Raw genomic sequence first — 22,265 nt, forward strand, 5'->3', positions numbered from 1 at the left:
AATAAATGAACTAAATGTATGTATAAAATAAATGAAATAAATATATAGCACAGAGAACTATATTCAATATCTTTTAATAACCTACAATGGAAAAGAATCTGAAAAAGAATGTATATATATATGTGTGTGTGTGTATATTTGTGTGTGTGTGTAACTAAATCACTACGTTGTACACCTGAAACACAACGTTGTAAATCAACTATACTTCAATTAAAAAAAAGAGAGAGGCAGTTGCCCCAGTCTCCGCAGTCGCTTTAGGCGTCAGCTCTGTTGCAGGCGCCTCTGACTGAGCTTCGCCTGGTGTACTGACGGACGGACGGACGGACGCGAGGCCGCGCTCCCACCGGCCTCCTCCGACCGCCCAGCGGCCGGCGAACACCACGGGCAACGCTGCCGAGCCCCAGCCCGAAGGCAGGCAGCCTGGCGAAGACTTTCAAGATTTTTCTCCCTGTTGCAGGACTTATGGTTAAAGTTCCTGTGAGGTTGTATTTGTCCTGTAAATTACTGCTTTTCCAAAGCCTCCTGTTAATGTCCCCCGATGACGGTGGCATTGTCGCGGGGGCGAGGCTGCGTGCGGTGCTGGCGGTGTTCGTGTTCATCGCGTGGAAAGAGGGGATGCCTGACTGGCGGGAAGAGAAAAACGAGGAGCGCAGCCCTTGCTTCCAAGCTACAGGCGTGGCCGGGAAGCCCTGAAAGAGGTTTTCTTTTTTTTCTTGTCCGTGTTTAAAAAAAAAAAAGTGTGGGTTTTTTGTTTTGGGGGATTTTTTCTGTTTAAGTGGGGTGGACGGTGGCGGGGAGGGAAATTAACTATTTACTGTAGCTTATACTTCGGTAAAAATGTGGGGCGGGGTGGAGGGCTGACATTTTTCTCGACTGCCTGTTACGTGCCAAGTGCTCTTCGTTCTGGACAAAATGCTTTTGACTGAGATCATGTTTGACCCATGCAAATATTAGTGTCAAAATAGCAGCTAGGATAAAGTAACACTTATTAGTAGGTTTAGAATTTATTTCACATTAAAATACGTGTCCTGAGGCAATTTTTATGGCTTGGCTCAAGCAACAGTTTTAAGAGTGCACCTTCACTGATGCTGTTCACAGAGATGTGGACGTGCTGTCGCTGCTTTCTACCTCCGCCTACTATGTAGCCTATTATGATGATGAAGTCGACAAAGTAAACCAGTATCAACGACTAGGTCCAGAAGACCTGGAAAAACTGAAATAGGTCCTGAACCCACTCTTTTTGGTAAGGCAAAGTTCTCCTGCATGCAACTGCACTACAGATATAAAGAAGCAAGTGGCTATTTCCACACCCTGAGAGCTGTAGTGTGCAATCCAGTAGAGGATGGAAAAGATACCCTTCAATATCTTTTCTGCAGATACTGCAGAGATGCTGCAAATGGCCAAGCAAGCCATGGGATTAGATGTACCTATAACAGAGAGAAAGCTTGAGAGGAGGAGCAGTAAACCTCATGAAAACATCATTGGCATCAGATCTCAAAACCAAGGCTCTTTGGCCCAGGGGAAAAAAAATTTAATGAGCAAATTTTCATCTCTAAATCAAAAAGTGAAACAGACCAAATCCAATATAAATATTGGCAATCTATGAAAGCTAGGGAACTTTACAAAACCTGAAATGAAAGTTAACTCTCTAAAACCAAACTTAAAGTAAATCTTTGGGAGTCTTGAAATCATGGAAAACACTAGTATGATGGATAAGAAAGCCCAGGCAGTCAGATGGGGAAATGTCTTCAGAGAATGACTCACACCCCTCTGATGAATTCCTTACTCTGATGAATTCCAAGTCTGATGAAGACAGGCAGCTAGCTAACTCTCTAGAGAATGCAGGGCCAGTAGACTATGTGCTTCCTAGCTGTGGTAGTATTGCTTCAATACCTCGATTAGGCAGTCGATCCCAGTGTATGAGCGACACTGATATTAGCATTCATGTTCCTTCAGAGGTTATTATTGCTCATGAAAGTGGGCCTGGAAAAGGCTATGAGTCTTCTCTGAAGAAAAGTCCTTCGTCTGACAACATAAACAACACTGACTGGCTTTGCCAAGTCCACGGATATTTATTGCCACAGATTTGTTCAAGATGCACAAAACAAAATGAGCCAGCTGTCAGAAACCAGGTCTGTTTCTCAGGCTAGTGAGGGAGGAAATCACATGACCAATCAAGTTTCTAACGAAGACACTCAATTTGAATCAATGGAACAGATACTTTCTCTACCATCTCAATTAGATGTGTCTTTGTCTGCAACAGGCCCACAGCTTTTGTCAGTTGAACCAGTGCATTCAGTTGTATCTCAAAAGACCCCCGGCTCCGAATCTGGCACACTTGAACTTGAGAGAGGGCTTCACGTAACTCCTTCTCCTTTAGAGAGCTGTAGCAGCAGAGCAGTCTCTCCCTTTGCAAAGATTCGAAGTTCCATTGTCCAGGCCGCTAATATCACCTAAGCTGGATTAACCCAGGGGATAAGCTTTGCCATGGCAAGGGTTCAGAAGAGCCCTGCAGAACCTGAAGTAGTTAATGAAGTCCAGCAGAAAGAACTTAAAAATGTTTACTCAATGCAGACACACATAATTAAGATTTAGTTTTTAGCCACTCAGAATCCTGTGGCTTTTATTTAATCCAAAAAAAAGGAGTGTCATATAACCTGTACTGTCTTTGAATCTAGGGATCACAAATTCTAATTATGTTTATTTGGAAAGATTTTAAAAGGAGACTGAACCTGAGGAGATTTCCAAATTTGAGAGCTAGGACAATTGAAGTGCATCATTCTAGAATGTGTAGACCTGAGTAGCTTATATACTACAGAGCAGTTTTCTCTTTAAAAGTAATTCAGGAATCCATTACTTTGGGACATAATAACCTGAACCTTTTTTGGAGTGCTGTGGGTGGGTAGAATGCATGAAGCAGACACAAAGGGTGGACATGGATCCATTTAGGTGATTAGCATTTTTCATAATTTGTTTTTGTTCTGTTTGTCAGTTCATTTCAAGGTAAATACTTAGTTTTTAGTGACTTCAAAGTGTTACTAGTATGGAGAAGCATTTTCATATAAAAACTGTTGGTTTAGTTTTTGATGGCTTAACCATTCCCTATAAAGAGCTAATTGAGGGCTAATGGCGCTACAGTCAAGAAATGAATGCCCATTTGATCCTAATTTTCCCCACATTCTACTTAAATTTAAAATACTGCTACCTTGTACACCTCAAAGTCTAGGAGCATTAAGACTTGTCAGTCATAAAACCTGAGAAGTCAGATGTGAATACCAGCACCTATTAATTTTGCTCTCTTTTCAGAAATGTTAAGAATGTATACATATTGGATACCGGTAATGCTTGAAAGAAATCTTTCAAGTTGTAATTTTTTGCAGGGGGCAGTCCATGACATCCTGTGTAGACAAGCACAACTGTTGAAAATTTAGTCTGAAGCACAACTGTGCTAAAACTTTAGGTTTTATGACTGTAACCTTGATCACGTGGAACCAGGGCCTTGTCTGTAAGCCTATACAGTAAGAAAGTTGCACACCTTATTCCAAACAAGTATTGGTTTGTCTGATATCTTTCGAGTCTTACTCTGTTGAAGTGATTCTCAGCTAAACATTGTCTGTTGTAACTTTGATATTTCCACTTTTGTTATTTATTAGTGGTATCTTTTTTCGAAGTGTCAGATGTTGTGACTATTTAAAATAAAATATCATTGTAATTTAAAAAGAAAAAAACAGAAAGAAACTAGGCAGTAATATTTCAACTACTAGTTTCCTTTCTGCATTCACCTTATATGGAGTGAAACATTATTATAGAAATGTATTCTTTTTTTCTTTAATAGATCTTTATTGGAGTATAATTGCTTCACAGTACTGTGTTAGTTTCTGTTGTACAACAAAGTGAATCAGCCACATGCATACATATGTCCCCATATGCCCTCCCTCTTGCATCTCCCTCCCACCCTCCCTATCCCACCCTTTTAGATCACCACAAAACACCAAACTGATCTCCCTGTGCTATGCGGCTGCTTCCCACTAGCTATTTTACATTCGGTAGTGTATATATGTCGATGCTACTCTCACTTCGCCCCAGCTTCCCCCTCCCACTCCATGTCCTCAAGTACATTCTCAATGTCTACGTCTTTATTCCTCCTGCAACTAGGTTCATCAGTACCATTTTTTTTTTTTTTTAGATTCCATATATACGCATTAGCATACAGTATTTGTTTTTCTCTTTCTGACTTCACTCTGTATGACAGACTCTAGGTCCATCCACCTCACTACAAATAACTCAACTTCGTTTCTTTTTATGGCTGAGTAATATTCCATTGTACATATGTGCCACATCTTCTTTATCCATTCATCTGTCACTGGACACTTAGGTTGCTTCCATGTCCTGGCTATTGTAAATAATGCTGCTATGAACACTGGGGTCCATGTATCTTTTCAAGTTAGTGTTTTTCTCTCTTTTCAGATATACACCCAGGAGTGGAATTGGCGGTCATATGGTAGTTCTTTTAGTTTCTTAGAAACCTCCATACTGTTTTCCATAGTGGCTGCACTAATCTACATTTCCACCGTGAGTGCAGGAGGGTTCCTTTCCTCCCAGGTGTGATATTCTTTATAGTCAGTGCCTTCACATACATTATTTCATTACACTCCCTTAACAACCTTATAGGTCACACAGAGAAGAAAAATTGTCTCCGTTTAAAGATGAAGAAACTGGGAATCAGAGATATAAGTTCTCACCAAGATCACACAGCTGTGGCAGAGGGAAGAATAAAATCCAGGTTTCCCGGCTCCATTCTACACCTGTTTGCATAATGTTTATATATAGACAAGGGGACTCACTGCATCAATGCAGGAATCCTTAAAGGATTGTCAGAGTTCTCAAGACATAGTCCTCGGTTACTATAATTTGTCTCATTTTTTTGGCTTAGATCACAAAGGTACCCACTAAATCACCTGTCACCTTGCAAAGGGGAAGACAAGGAAGAGTAGCCACTTCCTCTCTGACCCTCACCTTCTAACACCGATCACTCTGTTAGACTAGTTATGTTGTCACCTTGTGTGCTTCAAAGAGTGAGAGAAACACACTCCTTCACCAAGGTCTTGGGTAAAGGCAGTATGGGGGTCTCTCACAAAGGAATACATCAGAGGTAAGTAAGACCCCAAAGACAGACGGTCAGAGAAGGACCCTGTTTTGAGGGAGGGCCAGGAGAGGGTAAATGCCACAGTAGAACCTCAGTGTTCTCTCTGATCTGTGAACAGCCCTGTTGGGGAAAGTTCCAAAGTAAATTATAGACCTTCTCTCCCCATCCCCAGGGCCATGAACATAAGTTCTCTAAATATTAAATTTTTATATTTAATTCTATTAGTTACTACCTATATTTGTGTGTATGTAAATATTTAATATCTTCTTACAGAGGTAGCACCCAAGAAACAGAGAGGTTAAGTACCTTGTTCAGGTGCATTCAGCATATTCAGTGGTATAGCAATAAGGACTTCTGTGCCTAGCAACATTATTTATTATAAGTTGTTTATATTATTATACTGTCTCCCCAGGGATCTTGCAGGGTCTTTAATGCCAGGGTCTGGATCGTATGCATCTGTCCCACACTGCCTTGCGAGTTATTAGACAAAGAAGAGATCTCAGTGGAGTTAGAATAACTAGGCTCCAATTGTGTCCATGGGCCAAGCAGGTCCCCCTGTGGACCTTCACTTCATCATCTCCAAAATGATTAGACTCAGTTCATGGGACCTCTTCCAGCTCTAACATTCAATGATCCTATTATGCCCTGTCCCTCCATTCCTCCCCAACTGCAGAGCACAGCAAGAAATAAGCTTCCTTCCAAATAACGACTTGGGGCACCTCCACCCCTGTCCGCGGGCAGCCCCAGCACAGTGCTCCGGTAGACCAGGAGAAGGTTTAGGCCCCTGCTTCCCCCTCGCTGCTCCCTCTTCCCCCCCTGCCGCACTTTCCCCCTACACACCTGTCTCCAGACCTTGGCTTCCTGGGTCACAGTGGGAAACTCCCACCTACCAGCTGCGTTGGTTTTATTCTTGAGAAAAGAGAACAGCTGGGTGATTTAAAGATGGAACTTACGACCCACTTAACTAGTCAACTCTAGTTGTCAAGCCCCAAAGCTGCATTTAAGGACTGGAGCTGTGGATGTGACATGAAAGCCAAGAGGCCCAGATGCTTTGTTCCCAACCCTCCCCTGCCAGCAGGAGGGACTGCATACTTTATGAGATTTTTTCCAAAGAGCTTCTGCTGGGTTGCTTTGGTCTTTTTCTTTTCTTTATAAAAGGTATTTACTAGTGTATGGTCTTTAAAGCCTTTTGGCTTAGGGAAGAAAGAAGGTCAGCACGTTAACAAATTAGACATGTTCCCCCTGGCCAGGCCATCGAAAGCTAATTTTTACTTGGACTCAGCCTAACCCATCTTTAGCTCCTGACAATATCTAAATGATGGAAAGCTTTGTTCAAATTCATAAAATATTTTACAGAGGAGTAAAACAGATCTTACAGACCCGTTTCTCATTAAAAAGTCAATGCCGGGAACATCTGATGCTATAGAACTGTCTGATTCAACTTGGCAGGTCAAGCCTGACTAATCCTATCTTCTGACGGGTGAATTTATTTCGCCTGAAAATGATTTCCTCACAAGCTGACAGATTATGTACTCTAAACTTATACTTTTATAAGACATTACTAGAATGTGGATCAAACCTAATTCATCCATTAAACAAAATGCAGGGAAAAAATCTACACTGCAAATTAATACTTAGAAGCCATAAGCAAGGGATTCTAAGTCCTATTAGAAATTGGATGGTGTCCGCAGCCAAAGAGCAGAGGCAGAAAGAACACTTGGAAGAAAACCTTTTTCAAGTTTACATAGTCTGAGTCCATAGCTGTTATAGTTGGAAAATATGAGAACCTACTTTTTCAAACTTTCCTTAGAATCAGTAAATTAAGACAAATACTACTATATGACATAAAGACCACTGGACCCAGAATCAGAACTGGGTTCTATGTTTAGTTCTGCCTCTTACTCATTTTGGAATACTAGAGGGAAAAACACTTCCCCTGTCTGGACCCCAATTACTTCATCTATTAGTGTAGGTTTCAAACTTGTCTTTTTATTGCATCCAGCAGTTTTATTCTTTGGCTCTCAATTTAAGTGTTAGTTACAAAGACAAACTTCTAATGTGGGCCCTAAATATTTAGGCCTCTTTTCCAAGGTCAAATCCACACTCACCTTGTTAACCCTCACTTCATCTTTAGAAATGCCTGATACGGTCTCTCATTTTCAGAAATGTGCTGCTTTCAGAAATGTGTCTTTAGCTAATGTGTCTTTTTAGCTATTTTTATGTGTAATTCTTAGTGTTTTTTCTGGGTAAACTGTTATCCTAATACCCCAAACACGATTTCCCATGTGTTCTCCAAATGTCCCCATTTTTCTTTCTGGGCAGAGCTAAGATTACATGTCTCTGCCACTTTTTTTTTTTTTTAAAACATTTTTATTGGAGTATAATTGTTTTACAATGGTGTGTTAGTTTCTGCTATATAACAGTGTGAATCAGCTATATATATACATATATCACCATTTCTCCTCCCTCTTGCGTCTCCTTCCCACACTCCCTATCCCACCCCTCTAGGTGGTCACAAAGCACCGAGCTGATCTCCCTGTGCTATGTGGCTGCTTCCCACTAGCTATCTGTTTTACATTTGGTAGTGTATATATGTCCATGCCACTCTCTCACTTTGTCCCAGCTTACATTCCCCGCTCCCTGTGTCCTGAAGTCCATTCTCTATATCTGCGTCTTTATTCCTGACCTGCCCCTAGGTTCATCATAACCAATTTTTTTTTCTTTTAGATTCCATATATATGTGTTAGCATATGGTATTTGTTTTTCTCTTTCTGACTTACTTCACTCTATATGACAGACTCTAGGTCCATCCACCTTACTGCAAATAACTCAATTTCGTTTCTTTTTATGGCTGAGTAACATTCCATTGTATATATGTGCCACATCTTCTTTATCCATTCATCTCTTGTTGGACACTTGGGTTGCTTCCATGTCCTGGCTATTGTAAATAGAGCTGAAATGAATATTGTGGTACATGACTCTTTTTGAATTATGGTTTTCTCAGGGTATATGTCCAGTAGTGGGATTGCTAGGTCGTATGGTAGTTCTATTTTTAGAATTTTAAGGACCTCATACTGCTCTCCATAGTGGCTGTATCAATTTACATTCCCACTAACAGTGCAAGAGGGGTCCTTTTTCTCCACACCCTCTCCAGCATTTATTGTTTGTACATATTTTGATGATGGCCATTCTGACTGTCATGAGGTGATATCTCATTGTAGTTTTGATTTGCATTTCTCTAATGATTAGTGATGTTAAGTATTCTTTCATGTGTTTGGTGGCAATCTGTATATCTTGTTTGGAGAAATGTCTATTTAGGTTTTCTGCCCATTTTTGGATTGGGTTGCTTGTTTTTTTGATATTGAGCTTCATGAGCTGCTTGTATGTTTTGGAGATTAATCCTTTGTCAGCTGCTTCATTTGCAAATATTTTCTCCCATTCTGAGGGTTCTCTTTCATCTTCTTTATGGTTTCCTTTGCTGTGCAAAACTTTTAAGTTTCATTAGGTCCCATTTGTTTATTTTTGTTCTTATTTCCATTTCTCTAGGAAATGGGTCATATAGGATCTTACTGTAATTTATGTCATAGAGTGTTCTGCCTATGTTTTCCTCTAAAAGTTTGATAGTGTCTGGCCTTATATTTAGGTCTTTAATCCATTTTGAGTTTATTTTTCTGTACAGTATTAGGGAGTGTTCTAATTTCATTCTTTTACATGGACCTGTCCAGTTTTCCCAGCACGACTTATTGAAGAGACTGTCTTTTCTCCATTGTATATTCTTGCCTCCTTTATCAAAGATAAGGTGACCATACGTGTGTGGGTTTATCTCTGGGCTTTCTATCCTGTTCCATTGATCTATATGTCTGTCTTTGTGCCAGTACCATACTGTCTTGATTACTTTAGGTTTGTAATATAGTCTGAAATCCAGGAGCCTGATTCCTCCAGCTCCGTTTTTCTTTCTCAAGATTGCTTTGGCTATTCTGGTTCTTTTGTGTTTCCATACAAATTGTGAAATTTTTTGTTCTAGTTCTGTGAAAAATGCCAGTGGTAGTTTGATAGGGATTGCATGGAATCTGTAGATTGCTTTGGGTAGTTTAGTCATTTTCACAATGTTGATTCTTCCAATCCAAGAACATGGTATATCTATCTTTTGGATCACCTTTAATTTCTTTCATCACTGTCTTATAATTTTCTGCATACAGGTCTTTTGTGTTCTTAGGTAGGTTTTTTCCTAGATATTCTCTTTGCTGCAGTTGTAAATGGGAGTGTTTTCTTAATTTCACTTTCAGATTTTTCATCATTAGTGTATAGGAATGCAAGAGATTTCTGTGCATTAATTTTGTATCCTGCTACTCTACCAAATTCATTGATTAGTTCTAGTAGTTTTCTGGTAGCATCTTTAGGATTTTCTCTGTAAAGTATCATGTCATCTGCAAACAGTGACAGTTTTAATTCTTCTTTACTGATTTGGATTCCTTTATTTCTTTTTCTTCTCTGATTGCTGTGGCTAAAACTTCCAAAACTATGTTGAATAATAGTGGTGAGAGTGGGCAACCTTGTCTTGTTCCTGATCTTAGTGGAAATGGTTTCAGTTTTTCACCATTGAGAATGATGCTCGCTGTGGGTTTTTCATATATGGCCTTTATTATGTTGAGGTAAGTTCCCTCTAGGCCTACTTTCTGGATGGTTTTTATCATAAATGGGTGTTGAATTTTATGAAAAGATTTTTCTGCATCTACTGAGATGATCATATAGTTTTTTATCCATCAGTTTGTTAATATGATGTATCACATAGATTGATTTGAATATATTGAAGAATCCTTGCATTCCTGGGATAAACCCCACTTGATCATGGTTTATGATCCTTTTAATGTGCTGTTGGATTCTGTTTGCTAGTATTTTTTTGAGGATTTTTGCATCTATGTTCATCAGTAATATTAGCCTGTAGTTTTCTTTCTTTGTGACATCTTTGTCTGGTTTTGGTATCAGGGTGATGGTGACCTCATAGAATGAGTCTGGGAGTGTTCCTCACTCTGCTATATTTTGGAAGTTTGAGGATAGGTGTTAGCTCTTCTCTAAATGTTTGATAGAATTCACCTGTGAGGCCATCTGGTCCTGGAGTTTTGTTTGTTGGAAGATTTTTAATAACAGTTTCAATTTCAGTGCTTTCAAATTTCAGTGCTTGTGATTGCTCTGTTTATATTTTCTATTTCTTCCTGGTCCAGTCTCAGAAGATTCTGCTTTTCTAAGAATCTGTCCATTTCTTCCAGGTTGTCCATTTTATTGGCATAGAGTTGCTTGTAGTAATCTCTCATGATCCTTTGTATTTCTGCAGTGTGAGTTATTACTCCCTTTTTTCATTTCGAATTCTATTGATTTGAGTCCTCTTCCTTTTTTTCTTGATGATTCTGGCTAACGGTTTATCAATTCTGTTTATCTTCTCAAAGAACCAGCTTTTAGTTTTATTTATCTTTGCTAAAATTTCCTTCATTTCTTTTTAATTTATTTCTGATCTGATCTTTATGATTTCTTTCCTCTGCTAACTTTGGGTTTTCTTGTTCATCTTTCTCTAATTGCTTTAGGTGTAAGATTAGGTTGTTTATTTGAGATGTTTCTTGTTTCTTGAGGTAGGATTGTATTGCTATAAACTTCCCTCTTACAACTGCTTTTGCTTCATCCCACAGGTTTTGGGTCATCGTGTTTTCATTGTCATTTGTTTCTAGGAACTTTTTGATTTCCTCTTTGATTTCTTCAGTCATCTTTGGTTATTTAGTAGTGTATTGTTTAACCTCCATGTGTTTGTAGTTTTTACAGATATTTTCCTATAATTGATATCTAGTCTCATAGCATTGTGGTCGGAAAAGATACTTGATACAATTTCAATTTTCTTAAATTTACCAAGGCTTGATTTGTGAGCCAAGATATAGTCTATCCTGGAGAATGTTACATGAGCACTTGTGAAGAAAGTTTATTCTGTTGTTGTTGGATGGAATGCCATACAAAAATCAATTAAGTCCATCTTGTTTAATGTATCATTTAAAGCTTGTGTTTCCTTATTTATTTTCATTTTTGATGATCTGTCCATTGGTGAAATGGGGTGTTAAAGTCCCCTGCTATGATCGTGTTACTGTCAATTCCCCTTTTTATGGTTGTTAGTATTTGTATTATCTATTGAGGTGCTCCTATGTTGGGTGCATAAATACTTACAATTGCTATATCTTCTTCTTGGATTGATCCCTTGATCATTATGTAGTGTCCTTCTATGTCTCTTGAAATAGTCTTTATTTTAAAGTCTATTTTGTCTGATATGTGAATTGCTACTCCAGCTTTCTTTTGATTTCCATTTGCATGGAATATCTTTATCCATCCCCTCACTTTCAGTCTGTATGTGTCCCTAGGTCTGAAATGGGTCCCTTTTAGACAGCATATATATGGGTCTTGTTTTTGTATCCATTCAGCCAATCTATGTCTTTTGGTTGGAGCATTTAATCCATTTACCTTTAAGGTAGTTATGGATGTGTATGCCCCTGTTACCAATTTCTTAATTGTTTGGGGTTTTTATTGTAGGTCTTTTCCTTCTCTTGTGTGTCCTGCCTAGAGAAGTTCCTTTAGCATTTGTTGTAAAGCTGGTTTGGTGATGCTGAATTCTCTTAGCTTTTGCTTGTCTGTAACGGTTTTAATATCTCTGTCAAATCTGAATGAGCTTCTTGCTGTGTAGAGTAATCTTGGTTGTAGGTTTTTCCCTTTCATCACTGTAAATATGTCCTGCCACTCCCTTCTGGCTTACAGAGTTTCTGCTGAAAGATCAGCCATTAACATTATGGGGATTCCCTTGTATGTTATTTGTTTCTTTTCCCTTGCTGCTTTTAATATTTTTTCTTTATATTTAATTTTTGATAGTTTGATTAATATGTGTCTTGGCATGTTTCTCCTTGGATTTATCCTGTATGGGACTCTCTGTGCTTACTGGACTTGATTGACTATATCCTTTCCCATATTAGGGAAGTTTGCAACTATAATCTCTTTAAATATTTTCTCAGTCCCTTTTTTTTTCTCTCTTTTTCTTCTGGGACCCCTATAATTCGAATGTTGGTGCATTTAATGCTGTCCCAGAGGTCTCTGAGACTGTCCTCAGTTCTTTTCATTCTTTTTTCTTTATTCTGCTTTGTGGTAGTTATTTCCACTATTTTATCTTCCAGGTCACTTATCCGTTCTTCTGCCTCTGTTATTCTGTTATTGATTCCTTCTAGAGAATTTTTAATTTATTTATTATGTTGTTCATCATTATTTGTTTCCTCTTTAGTTCTTCTAGGTCCTTGTTAAACGTTTCTTGCATTTTCGCCATTCTGTTTCCAAGATTTTGGATCATCTTTCCTATCATTACTCTGAATTCTTTTTCAGATAGGCAGCCTATTTCGTCTTCATTTGTTTAGTCTGGTGAGTTTTTAACTTTGATCCTTCATCTTCTGTGTATTTCTCTGTCTTCTCACTTTGCTTAACTTACTATGTTTGGGATCTTTTCACAGGTTGCAGGTGTGTAGTTTCCATTGTTTTTGGTGTCTGCCTCCAGTGGGTAAGGTGGGTTCAGTGGGTTGTGCAGGCTTCCTGGTGCAGATGACTGGTGCCTGTGTTCTGGTGGATGAGGCTGGCTCTTGCCTTTCTGGTGGGCAGGACTGCATCCGGTGGTGTGTTTTTGGGTGCCTGTGAACTTATTATGATTTTAGGCAGCCTCTCTGCTAATGGATGGTGTTGTGTCCTGCCTTGCTAGTTGTTTGGCATAGGGTGGTCCAGCGCTGTAGCTTGCTGGTCATTGAGTGGAGCTAGGTCTTAGCGTGGAAATGGAGATCTCTGAGCGAGCTTTCGCTGTTTGGTATTACATGGGGCCGGGAGGTCTCCGGTGGACCAATGTCCTGAACTCAGTTCTTGTACCTCAGAGGCTTAGGCCTGACACCCGGTTGGAGCACCAAGACCCTGTCAACCACTCAGCTCAGAAGAATAGGGATAGGAAGGAAGGAAGGAAGGAAGAAAGAAACTAAACTAAACTAAAATAATTAAAATAAAAGATAAAAAGTATTAAAAATTAAAAAATTATAAAGTATTAAAAAGAAAAGAAAGAGGAGAGCAACCAAACTAAAAAACAAATCCACCAATGGTAACAAGCGCTAAAAGCTATAATAAAAAAAAAACAAAAAAGGGACAGACAGAACCCTAGGTCAAATGGTAAAAGCAAAGCTGTACAGACAAAATCACACAAAGAAGCATACACATACACACTCACACAAGAGAAAAAGGAAAAAATATATATATTAAAAAAAACAGAAGAGAGCAACCAAATCAATAAACAAATCTACCAATGATAATAAGGTCTAAGTACTAAACTAAAATAAACATAAAACCAGAAATAAATTAGATGCAGAAAGCAAACCCCAAGTCTACAGTTGCTCCCAAAGTGCACTGTGTCAATATTGGGATTATTCGTTGTCTATTCAGGTATTCCACAGATGCAGGGTACATCAAGTTGATTGTGGAGATTTAATCAGCTGCTCCTGAGGCTGTTGGGAGAGATTTCCCTTTCTCTTCTTTGTTCGCACAGCTCCTGGTGTTCAGTTTTGTATTTGGCCCCGCCTCTGCGTGCAGGTCACCTGAGGGCGTCTGTTCTTCGCTCAGACAGGACGGGGTTAAAGGAGCAGCTGCTTCGGGGGCTCTGGCTCACTCAGGCCTGGGGGAGGGAGGGGTACGGAGTGCGGGGTGAGCCTGCGGCGGCAGAGGCCAGGGTGACGTTGCACCAGCCTGAGGCATGCCGTGTGTTCTCCCGGGGAAGTTGTCCCTGGATCACAGGACCCTGGCAGTGGCGGGCTTTACAGGCTCCCGGGAGGGGAGGTGTGGATAGTGACCTGTGCTCGCACACAGGCTTCTTGGTGGCTGCAGCAGCAGCCTTAGCATTTTATGCCCATCTCTAGTGTCTGCGCTGATAGCTGTGGCTCGTGCCCATCTCTGGAGCTCGTGTAGGCGGTGCTCTGAATCCCTTCTCCTCACGCATCCCGAAACAATGGTCCCTTGCCTCTTAGGCAGTTCCAGACTTTTTCCTAGACTCCCTCCCGGCTAGCTGTGGTGCACTAGGACCTTCAGGCTGTGTTCACACAGCCAACCCCAGTCCTTTCCCTGGGATCTGACCTCCAAAGCCCAAGCCTCAGCTCCCAACCCCCACCCGCCCCAGAGGGTGAGCAGACAAGCCTCTCGGGCTGGTGAGTGCTGGTCGGCACCGATCCTCTGTGCAGGAATCTCTCTGCTTTGCCCCCCGCACCCCTGTTGCTGCGCTCTCCTCCATGGCTCTGAAGCTCCCCCCTCCCATCACCCCTGTCTCCGCCAGTGAAGGGGCTTCTAGTGTGTGGAAACCTTTCCTCCTTCACAGCTCCCTGCCACTGGTGCAGGTCCCATCCCTATTCTTTTGTCTCTGTTTTTCCTTTTGCCCTACCCAGGTACTTGGGGAGTTTCTTGTCTTTGGGGAAGTCTGAGGTCTTCTGCCAGCATTCAGTAAGTGTTCTGTAGGAGTTGTTCCACATGTAGATGTATTTCTGATGTATTTGTGGAGAGGAAGGTGATCTCAACGTCTCACTCCTCTGTCACCTTGAAGGTCCCTCTCTGTCTCCTTGAAATAGGCATGATCTTAAAACATGCTTTAGCCAGTGAAATGTGACCAGTGATGACAGAGCTAGTCTATAACTTCCTACATTATTTTCCCCTCTGCCACAGATACTGACAATATTGTTGACAGTGGCTGCTCTAATACCTTGAGTTTGGGAGTAGACAAATCAGAACCAAACCTAGTCAACCAACAATCAACATAGTCCATGAGTATGAAGTAAACATTTGGCTGGTTAAACCACTGAGACGTGACTAACAGAACTCCACTATGATAAAGACTATCATTACGGCGGGCTGGTTAGAAGGAGTAAAGGACTAGGCAAGAAATGTATATTCTAATTATCTGAAACAGAGTACTGTGTTATTAAGGGATTATGTTATGATATTGCTTTGTAAGTGTTTGCCCAACAGCAACAAGGATGAAGGCTTTGGGTTTTGCAAAATCAAGTACCTGAGAGAGATCAGGCTTGAGTCCAGAAAGGATGACAATTAGGGAGACATCAAACAGTAAAACCATAGTAGCTGAGTAACAAGAAAAAATTTAGGTACAAAAAAAACTGATTCTAAGATGCTCAAAAGGCAAATTACAAAGGGAGGCCCAGAATGAATGCTGAGAACAAAGAAATCCCACCGTGGGTTTGTTTCACTGTTCCATTCCACCCGTGTGCAGCTTTGCCATGCCTCAGTAAAGCGATCATAATTTTTGGTTCCTTTCTGTCATCTGTAACCCACTGGGCATTCTTAGGAAGCAGTCATGCATAAAACTAGCTAAAAGGGGGCAAGTCAAACTCATCAGAAGATATGTTCTTGATTACTAACCTAAATATTTCTTATCCTTACTTTGTGTTTCATAACAATGCAATAGTATTAATTTTCCCTCATCAGTGTAAACATCATTAATTTCTAAGTTAAGCAAAGAAACACCATTAATTCCTAGAGTCAAAACAGAGAAATCAACAAGATGTAGAGGCACTGCTTTCCTTACCAAAGTCAGCACCAAGGACAGTGCAATGAAGGCTATGGGCTGCTTCTGTCAGCAGCTTCCAAGTCACCACCCTTCAGCATCTGTGGCCTACTTTGTATTTACCAAGCTATGGATCCTTGTGAACTATAACCAGGGTTATGATTCAGTTTGTGAGAGGGAAACACTTGGGGCAGGTGTGTAAGTGATATTCCTGCATCAGACACATGAAATTAGTACCAAGTTCCCCGGCCTGCAAAATGAGGCCATATGATCTAAATTTTAGATTTCCCCACCTGCTTCCCATGCAACACTGAAGGTGTAACTTTCCATTACTGCCATGCATTTTCAGTTCCTAAAGAACTGTTCTATGAACCAGAGAATAAGGACACTGCTAGGACTGTGGGTCTCAAAGTTGGCTCCATATTAGAATTATCTGGGGAGCTTTTAAAACCCCTGCCTTCCAGTCACACCCAAGGTCAATTACTTCAGCATTTATGGGAGTGTGATCCAGGCATCAGTATTGCATTGCTTATATTATATAAGCCTCACCTTCCAAGTGATTAAGGTTTTAAAAATCTAGTTCTGGGTCTTTTCCCTAGAGGTTTTGCTTTAATCAGTGTAGGGAGCAGCCTAAGTATCAAGATTTTCTAAAAGCTCCACCAGATGATTCTAATATACAACCATTTTTGAGAACCAGTGCTATGGAAGACAGAGACAAAGAAAAGTTGAAAGTGTTACCTCTCTAACCCTTGCTTCTGAAGGTGAGGGATAAAAGGCCCTTGAAGTGGTTACAAAAGCAGAGTGTTTGAATTAACTCGTTGGATAAATTTATTAATTCCAAGCATTTACCAGGATATAAGTATGGGCCAAACACTAGTCCCAGGAGATACAAAATACTTTTAAAAACCAAATTCCTGGAGCTCAGAATCTAGCTCAAGTATTATAATAATGTTTAATAAGTGTGATAGAAGGGGTAAATGATAGGTATCATAATGAAACACTGCCTCTACCTGAGAGGAGAGTCAGGATAAGTTTAACCCAAGCATAAGATGCTTAAATCTCTAGAAGAATCAGGAGCAAAGCAGTTAGAGTATGGCACTCTAAGCTGTAGGAACAGAGCGTGCAAAGTCATTGAAGTATAACTTGGCCAAGACAGTTTTATTTCCAAGTAGAAAACCTGATTCAAAAGTAGCTTGAGAAAGAAAGGAAATATATGGGGAAGGAGGAATATAGGATTGAATCATGAAACCCAAAGAAAAGAAGAACTTCAATCGTCTCCTGTCTCTGTTTGTCCAAACCAAAGTATTTTCTCTAGTATTCTTGCATTGGCTCAACTTGGCTATCCCAAAATGGTAGTTTGCTCCTGACCTGACATGTTCTCACTTCTAGCAATCAGCTCAAACCAGCTGGTATCTTTGAATCTCAGGTCCAAGTTCCTGGGAAAGAGGAAATGACTGGTCCAACTTAGGTCAGGTGCCTGCTGTTGGTCCAATCAGCTATAGCCAGGGTCATATAGTACAAACATGGCTGTCAAGGCCTCAACCCTCTTGGGAGAAATGAGGATACAATTCTTAATGAGTTGGGCTTTTGGTGGGCTAAGGAAACACCCCAAAATTTGTCTGACAAGATGTGAGGCAGTAAGTCCAGGTTAGGAAACTAAAAGCACTGCAGAAAGACCAGAGGATGGATTGCACAGTGGAAGACAAAATTAAAGAGGAGTTGACCTCAACCAAGTATTGCTAAATTAGAGCTGGGAACATCAAGGATAACACATCATGACCAAGTGGGTTTTATCCTGGTAATGTAAGACTGATTCAAAATTCTTTTTAAAAAAAATCAGTAAATGTAATTCATCATATTATCACACTAAAGAAGAAAACCATGTGATCATTTCAGTAGATGGAGACAAATGTTCTGACAAAATTCAATAAACATTCACGATTTAAAAAAAATAATCTCTAACTAGGGATTAAAGGAAACAATCAACTTTATACAAGTAATATACAAAAAAAATCTACAGCTAACATCATATTTAATAGTGAAAGCCTGAATGCTTTTCCCCTGAAATGGGAAACAAAGCAAGGATGCCTTCCTTCCACTCCTATTCAGCATCACATTGGAGATTGCAGTCAGTGCAATAAGAGGTGAGAAAAAGAAATTAAAAACATACATATTAGAAAAGAAATAAAACCATCTCTATTAATAGACAACACAATTATCAATATGGAAAAATCTCAAGAAATCTGCTAAAAACTATAAAACTGAATTTGCAAAGTTGCAGAATTTCAGTACATAAAATTCAATTGTATTTCTATCTGTTGGCAATAACTAATTAGAAATTGAAAATTTAAGAATACAATACCATTTACTAAAGCATAAAAAATACACAATTCTTAGGGATAAATGTAACAGAAATATGTGTAATGTTTATATTCTGAAAACTCCAAAACATTGTTGAGCGAAATCAAAGAAGATCTAAATACCATGTTCATAGATTAGAATACCTACTATTGTTAACATGAGAATTCTTCTCTATTGGTCTCTACATTAAAATTGGTCTCTACATTAAAAGCAATACCAATCAAAATTCTAGTAGGCAGAGTTGTAGAAATTGACAGATTCCAAAATTTATATGAAGGAGAACTAGAATAGCCAAAATTATTTCCAAAAAAAAATAAAAAAACGAAAGTTGAAAAACATCAACTGCTGATTATGAAGACTTTTTTCAAACTACCATAATCAAGAGAATGTATTATTGGTGAAAGGACAAATACCCAAATGCATGGAACAGGATAGAGAGTCTAGAAATAGAACTGTGTGTGTGTGTGTGTGTGTGAGAAACTGATTTTTGCAATGGTGTAGTCTCTTCAATGAATTTTGCTGAAATAATTGAAATTTGTAGACAAAAAGGAAAACAACACATGCATTGTACCTTGTACAATTGTTAACTCAAAATGGATCAGAGATCTAAAAGTAAAACGTAAAACTATAAAACTGCTAGACTAAAATATAGGAGAAAGTATTTGTACCCTTGGATTGGGCAAAGACTTCCTAGATATAACATCAAAAGCATTATCCATCAAACAAAAATATTAACTTTGATTTCATCAAAGCTAAAAATTACTGATATTTGAGAGACGCTGTTAGGAAAATGAAAATTCAACCTACAGACTGGGAGACAATATTTGTAGAACACATATCTGTTAAAAGATTATATCCAATATCCATGAAGAACTCTCACAACTCAATGACAAAACTTATTATTTTTTAAAATGGGTGAACAATTTGAATAGATACTTCAAAGAAGAGATGATGGATAGAAAACTAACCACATAAAAATGCTCAATGTCACTACTCATTAGAGAAATGCAAATTAAAACCACAATAAGATACCATTATTTACCTATTAGAATGGCTAAACGTTTAAATATCAGATAATTCCAACTGCTGCTGTGGATATGGAGCAACTAGAACTTCATACACTGCTGGTGGGGATGTAAAATAGCACAGCCACTTTGGAACAGTTTGTCAGTTACTTAGAAAGTTAACCTAACCATATGACTCAGCAACCCCACTCTTAGATATTTATCCAGAAGAAATAAAAATAGAGGTCAATACCCACACTTTATTTGTAATCACCCAAAACTGGAAACAACCAGCCCATATTAGTTTTCTATTGCTGTTACAACAAATATGACAAGTTGACACAAATTTAATGGCTTTTAAAAATGCACATCTGTTATCTCAGTTTCTGCGGGTCTGGAGTCCATGCATAGCTTAGCTGCTTAGGTTCTTGCAAGGCTGCAATCTCACTTCAAGGCTTGACTGGGGAAAAATTTGCTTCCAAGCTCACTTAGACTGTGGCACCCCAGCTTTTTGCTGCCTGTTAGCTGGAGGCTGTCTGTAGCTCCTAGAGGCCACCCTCAGCTCTTTGTCATGTGGACTTCTTTAGTATGACTGCTTACTTTCTCAAGCCAGCAAAGGGACTTTCTAAAGTGAGTTTTCTAAGATAATCTTATATAAGGTAACATAATCAGTACAGTGACATTGCACTACCTTTGCCATATTCTATTGGTTAAAAAGAAGTCACGGGTCCCACCTGCACTTATGGGGAGGAGATTAATCAAAGGCATGAACACAGGAGGCAGGGACCGTGGGGACCCGTGTCAGAGTCTATCCAACACACCATGTGTCCATCAGCTAGAGAACGGATCAGCACACTGTGGCATATGTACACATGTACTCATGAAGTGTGAAATGCAAATAGTGAAATATACTACTCAGCAAGAAAAAGGAATAAAGTAACGCGTGCATGACGTGGGCAGCTCTAAAATGCATCACACCAAATGACAGTAGCTGAAGTCAAAAGACTACCCACCGAATTATCCCATTTATGTGATGTTATAGAAAAGGCAGTATAAGAGCAGACAAAAAGATCAGGGGCTCGAGGTGTGGGGAGGGGATTGACTACAAAGAGGCATGGGGGAACTTTTCTGAGTAATGGGAATGTTCTCTACCTTGATTATGGTGGGTCGTTAAACAAATGTACACATCTTTCAAAACACATAGAACTATGCAACTAAAGGGTGAATTTTACTGCATATAAATTATACCACAATAAACCTGACTTTAAAAAAATAAAGGGACAGAGTGATAGAGAAGCTGGCAACAGATAGAAGACGTCCCTTTGATCTGGTTCCCAGTGCATACTGCCCTGGGAGAAATTTCCGGAAGGCCAATAATATAAATTATGTATTAGTACTATTCTAAAAAGTTTACTAATAGGAGAACTGCTTATTTTAGGTAAGAGTCAAATGCTTTCATTATTAAAAGCATATTATATATGGACAGTATGACGTTGCCTAAAATGCAAGGGTTGAATGCTCTGATGAGCCCAACTATTAAAATGAAAGGCAATTAGTCTACCAAGAAACAAAAGTATTTATTGAGAATTAACTTCATCACACAAGTTACAACAGAGGCAGACACAAAAGAGCCTCAACTCAAGTCATCCGCATGGCATCCTATCCCTGTATGCAGGGTTGAAAACCCTAACTCTGCCTGGTACATTTCTCTACCAGGAGGGACAGGAAAAAACTGGGGTGGAGGCGTTATGTTCCTGGACTCACATCATCCCTCTGATCAAATGTCTGTTAATAACGCCCTGAATTTGGAAGCAATGTTGAGAATTTACCTATTCTATCAGCTACAAAACAAACTGAGACACATCAGAGAGAGGAATTTTGACTTACTCCGAAAAAGCAATGATGGCCGTCAAAGGCGTATAAACATGGGGATGGCAGAAAAAAGATTTGTGTTTTAGGAAAGATGACACTTCAAACAGGATGGATGCTGGCCTTCAGGGGGCAGCACTAGAAGCAAGGTGGGCAGTTACATGACTCCAGAAAAGATAAACAAAGGTTGTTGCAATAGGAAGAGAAAGGAAGGGATTTTTGCAGCATTACTTGGGAAGTAGAGTTAAGAGACGATAGTGAGAGAGAGATGATGAAAGCTTATGCACATGGCTTGAGTAACTTCATAGATTCTAGAGGAATAAAAGGGAATGAGGGAGTGAGAAATTCATGTTGGAGGCTCTGAGTGTGAGGTGCATTCGATGAAAGTTTCTGGTAGGCAGGCGGATACGGTCTGGAGTCCAGGTAAAAAGACTGGGTTAAAGAAAGGCTTGGTGCTAATGTACAAGGGCAAGTGGAGACTATGGGAGACCACCTATCATAAAGGGCAAAAGCTATACTGAATAGATTAGGTAGTGAATGTAGAATAAGGAAATGGAAGTAATCGTGAACAAAGGAAAAGGGCTCTGCTAAAAGCCTTCTTCATCATTTCACTGAAAATTGGCAGATTTTTTTTCCCTCTTGATTTTTTTGATTCAAGAAAACACAGAAGCACTGAGGAAAAGAGGAGAACATATGATAAGAAAGTGCTGTTCATATCCAAGTGGAGACAGAAATTACTCCAACTGGGAGAAGGTAGAAGAACGATCCAATAAGAAGAGATCAAAGGTCCTCATTCAGAGAGCCACAGCACAGGGCCAAGAGGACCTCCGTTAACAGGTCAGAGTCACACCTTTGCCTGGTGGCTGTAAGAATGCTAACGTAACGCTCAAGTTAACTAAAACCTGGAAGTCATCTAAATGTCTCTAAGGTGACTAAAGTTTGCTGTTGGTTCTCTTTCTTTTATAACCTTGTGGCACTTGCTTGTAAGTGAGGGCACTGCTCATTTACTGGTGAGGAAAATGACAGGCTTTGCAGAAATCTTCCAGCTGGCCTCAGCCCCCTGTGCCAGAAGGGGACTTGATCAACCATCCAGTTCATCCCTTTGTCTCCAAGGGAAAACAGCATGGCTACCAAGGCACGTGCAACACAAGTCAATGGTCAGAAAAACTGCTGTGAAATGTTGCGTGGTGGGTAAAGCACTAATCTGATAACCTTGAGGAGGTCCTGGGTGGTCAGCACAAGTCTGCCACTGGCTGGGCGAGCTTGAACAGGTCACTGA

General features: G+C 39.7%; 1 pseudogene; it reads left to right on the top strand.

The window, feature by feature from the left end:
* Positions 1-615: 615 nt before the first annotated feature.
* Positions 616-2,759, top strand: LOC101281558 (phosphatidylinositide phosphatase SAC2-like; annotated as a pseudogene).
* Positions 2,760-22,265: the final 19,506 nt, after the last annotated feature.

The sequence above is a fragment of the Orcinus orca genome, chromosome 15, assembly GCF_937001465.1.
Source record: "Orcinus orca chromosome 15, mOrcOrc1.1, whole genome shotgun sequence".
NCBI classification, from domain to species: Eukaryota; Metazoa; Chordata; class Mammalia; order Artiodactyla; family Delphinidae; genus Orcinus; species Orcinus orca.